Source organism: Aplysia californica, unplaced genomic scaffold, assembly GCF_000002075.1.
Source record: "Aplysia californica isolate F4 #8 unplaced genomic scaffold, AplCal3.0 scaffold00320, whole genome shotgun sequence".
Lineage (NCBI taxonomy): Eukaryota > Metazoa > Mollusca > Gastropoda > Aplysiida > Aplysiidae > Aplysia > Aplysia californica.
Window position 1 is genome coordinate 631,031 of NW_004797590.1, and position 5,660 is coordinate 636,690.

The window sequence follows — 5,660 nt, forward strand, 5'->3', positions numbered from 1 at the left end:
GATTTTGATGATAAAAGAATTGATTAAGGAATAAAACAGCGTGATAGCATGTGTGCGTGTGTCTGTGTATGCGTACGTGCGTGCGTGCCTGCGTGTGTATGTGTGTGTATTGTGTGTGTGCGTGTGAGTGTGTGTGTGTGTGTGTGTGTGTGTGTTGTGAGTATCTGTGTATGTAAGCGTTTTCCTGTGCGTGTGTATTTATGTGAGTTTGTGTGTTTGTTTGCATGCTTTTTGTGTATTAGCTTTTATGTTTAAAGATCTACAAACACTTGGTGTACTGACCTTGAAATGCTGGGTCCTCTAGAAGACGATATGGCGTTTAAGTCTAAGTCTCTGAAAACGAAGAAACCAAAGGAACTGTAGGACTTGCATACTTTTACTTCTACTAACTGTCCTCCTATACTGCAAAGTTTCAAAGGGGGGGTGGAGGTTGGGGGGAGGGGGGGCTTTCGTGGCCTAGAGGTTAAGGTTTTCGCCTTTCATTTAATAGGTCCCGGCATCGAATCCGGATAGTGACGGAAAATTTTCTCCTCTAAAAGTTCTCCTTCACATCCTTTCCTGCTCTCTAACAATGTTCTGTCGACTGCTTTCGTCTCCAATTTTTGCCCCCATCCCCCTTGCCGCCTTCGCCCCCTCCTCTGGGCTCTTGACTCTTTCCGCAGCCTTTCTGCTGATTCTCCTTGGCTCCTTCTTACTGCTGTCTTTCAGCCACACCCCTGATCCTATGGTAAGAAAGATCTACACCTAGCCTTCTCGGACAAGAACAACAAATCTCGGAGGTCCCGTGTACAAGTTGCGCGCACAAAAAAGTCCCTTTGTTGACCAAAATCGATGAGTAGGCTTTGGCTGCCATCCGGGTAAAAATTCAAAATTTCCTACCAACTGAAAATATTATTTTGATGTGTCCCGTGCGCTCATATGACCATATGCATTTGCGAGCACTGTAAAACACTTAAAAAACCAACAACAACAAAACCAAAAAATTAGCAACAAAGAAAAACGTGTCAAGAGAAGATGTATTTGCCCGACATTCTACACATTCTTTCCTGGTGCGTCTCTCTGACTATATCGATCCATCTCTGTCTTGGTCTTCCCTGTGCCTAAAACCTTCAAATCGCTTGTTGTAGTCTTTAGGGGCTGGCTGTTGTGGCCCCATTCTCATTATGATCCAAACCCCTTTATTGAGGAATTATTTATTCTCTTCTCCTAAATGATCTAGATAATTGTTGTCAGCGGGGTGTAAAAACCCTGTATGTACACATATGTGAGGCAGCGTGGTGGAATCAGGCTCTCGTCAATTATTGGGCATGTAGAGTTATTGGTATCATCTATCATCTTAAAGCTTGTTCACTTGTCTTTATTTGGATGAAAAAATATCCATTTATCTTGAATACAAGTCGAGATATTTTCGAAGGAAGGAGGTGGGGGTCACTTGTTTTCAGAGGTAAAAATTAGTGAGAAAATGGCCGCCATAGATTAGTTATTTCCTTAGCTTAAGAGTCCGTGGTAATTGAAAATTCACATTTTGTGTGCCTTTATTCAACATTTTTTCAGAAAAATCCGCACTGAAATGAGTTCTTTAATGGGCATGAAAGGTGTTCAGCTAAAAAACGAAAAATTGATGAAAATTCAGACACATGCGAAAAAATGCAAGTTTCTTCCCTTTGATTATTTTGACGAGAGCCTGATTCCACCACGCTGCCTCACATATTTAATCAAGCTATGAAGATAAGAATGTATATAAGGCTAGCTGTCACAGAATCTCTTTCATGGTTGAGGCTTGGAGAATGCAGGTAGGAAAGACATTCTATTATTTATTCATATTTTTAGCTCTTTAAGAACAGAGCAGTTACGTTAAGTGTTCAACCGTACGCAAATCACAAACACAAATTTGTTTTATTTTTGTAAAGTGTTTTACGGCGCTCGCAACTACATAAGGTTATATGAGCGCGCGGGACACACCTAAACTTTTTAGTTAGTAGGAAATTTTGAATTTTGCCCGGGTGGCGGCCGAAGCCTACTCTTATCGATTTTAGACCACCAAGGGATCTTTAACGTGCGCAACTTGCACACGGGCCCACCGAGATTTTTCGCCCTTGTCCGAGAAGGCTAGGTGTAGATCTATCCTACCAGAAGATCAGGGGTGTGGCTGAAAGACAGCAGTAAGAAGAAGCGAAGGAGTAGCAGTAGAAAGGCTGCAGAAAAAATCAGGAGCCCAGACGAAGGGGCAACGGAGGTGAGGGGGTGGGGGCAGAAAGAGGAGACGAAAGCAGATGACAGAACATTGCTAGAGAACAGGAAATGAGGGGAAAGGAGACAAATTTAGAGAAGAAAATTTTTCTGTTGCTACCCGGATTCGAACCCGGGCCCTTTTGAATGGGAGGCCAACACCTTAACCTCTAGGCCACGAGAGCCCCCCTCAAATTTAAATAATAATATATTTCATAGCATTCATGTTGTTGTTGTTTTTTTTTGTTTTTTTGGTTGTTTTTTTGCCTTTTCAGATACAGACAAAAAAAAAACAACCTTAAAATCTGCATGAACTAATAGTAGTGCTGTATGTTTAAAATACCCCCCCCCCCTAAAAAAAACAAAAAAACAAACAACAACAAAAAAAACAAAACAAGAAACAACAACCAAGCGTAATTTCAAGCGTTGTTGAATGCCTAGAATGTGCGTTCTGATGGGTTAATTGAAAGCTGTAACATTGTGATTATCTTTAGTTTTCATTTAAATGCAGGTGAAGTTTTCTGTTATTTCCAAGCCGATATGAACACAATTTAGATCATATTAAAAAAACACAAATATGAAATCAGATTCCTACACCTCTAGACAAAAGTGGAGATGCCGGGGATCGAACCCCGGGCCTTTCACATGCGAAGCGAACGCTCTACCACTGAGCCACATCCCCATTTGCTTACAGAACTGTGATTTCTTTGTCATTGTCATGAAATCTGTTTATTGAGTTAATAATTGAAGGATAGCCTAGAATGTTTGAGGAGGTGAGTGACAGATCTAGATAGATAAAGAGAGAGACAAACAAACAGATAGATAAGTAATAATTTTGTATTTACATAAAATAGTGTACAGGCATAATATTTTCTAGACAAAAATTAATGTTGCGATGTCAATAAAAATGTCAATACTGCAGTAATTTAAACAGTTATTTGATTTTTAAAACAGGAAGGTCCTATTCTATACCTGAAAAAAAAAATTTATTCAGAAGTGAAACGCACCTAAGACTGATGTATATCGTCCAAAATCTCTGGATACACAACATTCCTGGTTTGATTGTGGGGTGCCAAGATGTGAAAAGCATCTTTATCTCCAGTTCGGTACATGGCTACATACAACATTCCATGTGAAAATACTGTGCATGTGAGATCTAGGCCAACTGTACGAAGAGACCGTCACTGAGCTTTATTAATATTAATTGCAAAGCATGGTCTGAGGGGAAATTGTTTTCGTTGGAATAGAAGAGATAGCCCACTGTCTGTTGGTTGAAGAATAATTTGAGGAATCCAATGTTTTTCATTCTTGTATGGTCCAGAAAAAAATTCATACTCGATGACGTTTGGCATGGTTTGTGTTATAACACATCTGTACGATTCATTAATATTGTTGTCATAGCAAATAAACAATCCTTAGAAACATAGAAGAATGTCCAGGCCTCAAAGTAAATGGAGAAAATATTAATAACATCAGGTATGCAGATGACAAGGTTTTAATAGCAGGCTCCGAAAAGGAGCTTCAATTGCTTCTAGATACGGTTGTAAAAGAAAGTGAACGTAAAGGATTATTGTTGAATGTAAAGAAAACAGAATGCATGGTAATATAAAAAAAGCAGCAAATCCTAGTTGTAATCTCATTAGCAAAGGTGAAAAGATCAAACAAGTCAACAGTTTAAATATCTAGGATATATGATAACATCTGATGCCAAATCTTCCACAGAAATAAAAAGGAGAACTGCAATGGCTAAGGCTAGTTTCAATAAAATGAGCCCAATCCTGAGAAATAGAAACATATCAATGAACACCAAAATGAAAGTCCTGAAATGCTATGTTTGGTCAACCCTTCTATATGGCTGTGAATGCTAGATAATCACTAAAGACAGTGAAAATAAAATAGAGGCAACAGAAATGTGGTTTCTTAGGAGACTGCTAAGAGTATCGTGGAAGGAAAAGAAATCAAATGAGGTCGTGCTTGATGAAGCCCACGTGGGACGCTCAATGTTAAAAACAATCAGGAAACGACAAATGCAGTTTTGGGGACACCTGAATAGACATAAGGGTCTTGAACATCTAGCTCTCACTGGCAAAATTGAAGGCAAGCGAGGCAGGGGTAGGCCCAGAACAACATACTTAGGTAACCTAAATAAATTAGTTACAGGGAAAGATCAGGGAAACGTAGCTTTTCTGAGAGCATCCGAGCAAATGAATGAATGGAAAATCATGATCGCCGATGTCTGTCGCAGATCTGGCACTGGATGATGATGATGATGAGTAAATAAACAAATCTGGTCTTCTATGCAAACGAACGTATGCCTCGAGACCCTGTTGTCTTTCAAACATAATAAAGCAGTCCATCTTTGAACGTTGCTGGCAACACAACTTTCTGTCCTATATTTCTTAGATCACCGTCTGCTGAAAAAACAGCGTCACGTAGCTCTCTGTAGTTGTCGGCTCTTAATGAACCCTGCTCTCACCTGAAAAACTGTAATCTTTCCCTTTCAATTTTTGCATAGACAACCACAAAAAATTGTTGAAGCAAACGCCTGGCTAAGAGAAGATAGTTTCCGTGTCTTGTGAAAAGATAGAACTTATAGAAGTGCAATTGGGTCACTTGTTTGCTCCATTTCACAGTTAGACTCCATCTGTCATTTTCTGTTGGGAATAGTGAGCAGGGGCGAAGGCTGACTTGTTTGACAGGGTAATCAAAGTGAAATGGGACCAGATCTGGCCTGTAGATATCACACAAGAATCTTACTCGAGGCGGCGACTCTGAGTTGTGAATGAAAACAAATCCGGAATTCGTAATGGAAGTTCAACCGCCAAAATAATCGGGAAAGTATCTTATTAAATATTTGTTCCCACTAAAATTAAACTTAACTTTAGATGTGAATACATAAACACAAAGCAAAGAAGCAGAGATGTCAGTACTAGATCTATATGTTATAGATCTACCAGTGAGTCTAACTCTTTGGTAGAACATGACAATTATTATTTTTTAAATTTCACATTTGGCTGTTTTTGTTAGCCTTTCGCGGCCAGGAGCTGGTGTCATAATCGAGGTCACGATCTGATTATAGGACGGTAAAAAGTCGAGGAAAAAAAACAAGCACAAGCAGCAGTCAAGAGATTATTAAGAGTTAGTTCCCCTCACATTTGTGAGGTAGACTCGACCAGTGTTAGTTAGCTTACTTAATCAGAGCTTGTGTTTGATTTTAACTGTGGCCCCAAAGGGGTGAACAGGGTATATGTGGCAATGAAACAGCTTCGACTGCCATGCACATGTTCCCTTCAACTCTATTCCAGCCTCACTTTAAGCTTATTTAATCAAAGCTTGCGATTGCTTATGGAGTGGGCCGAGAGGGGTTAGGAGGCTATTTCTGTGGCCATGAAACCGTTTTGAATGTTAAGCATACTGTTCGTTGTTGGTTA

At 39.7% G+C, this 5,660-nt stretch overlaps 1 non-coding gene across 1 annotated transcript; it reads right to left on the bottom strand.

Annotated features, from left to right (window-relative positions):
- Positions 1-2,839: 2,839 nt before the first annotated feature.
- Positions 2,840-2,911, bottom strand: TRNAA-CGC. Its single transcript has one exon. It is a non-coding gene; the product is annotated as a tRNA-Ala (tRNA).
- Between the last annotated feature and the right edge of the window lie 2,749 nt (positions 2,912-5,660).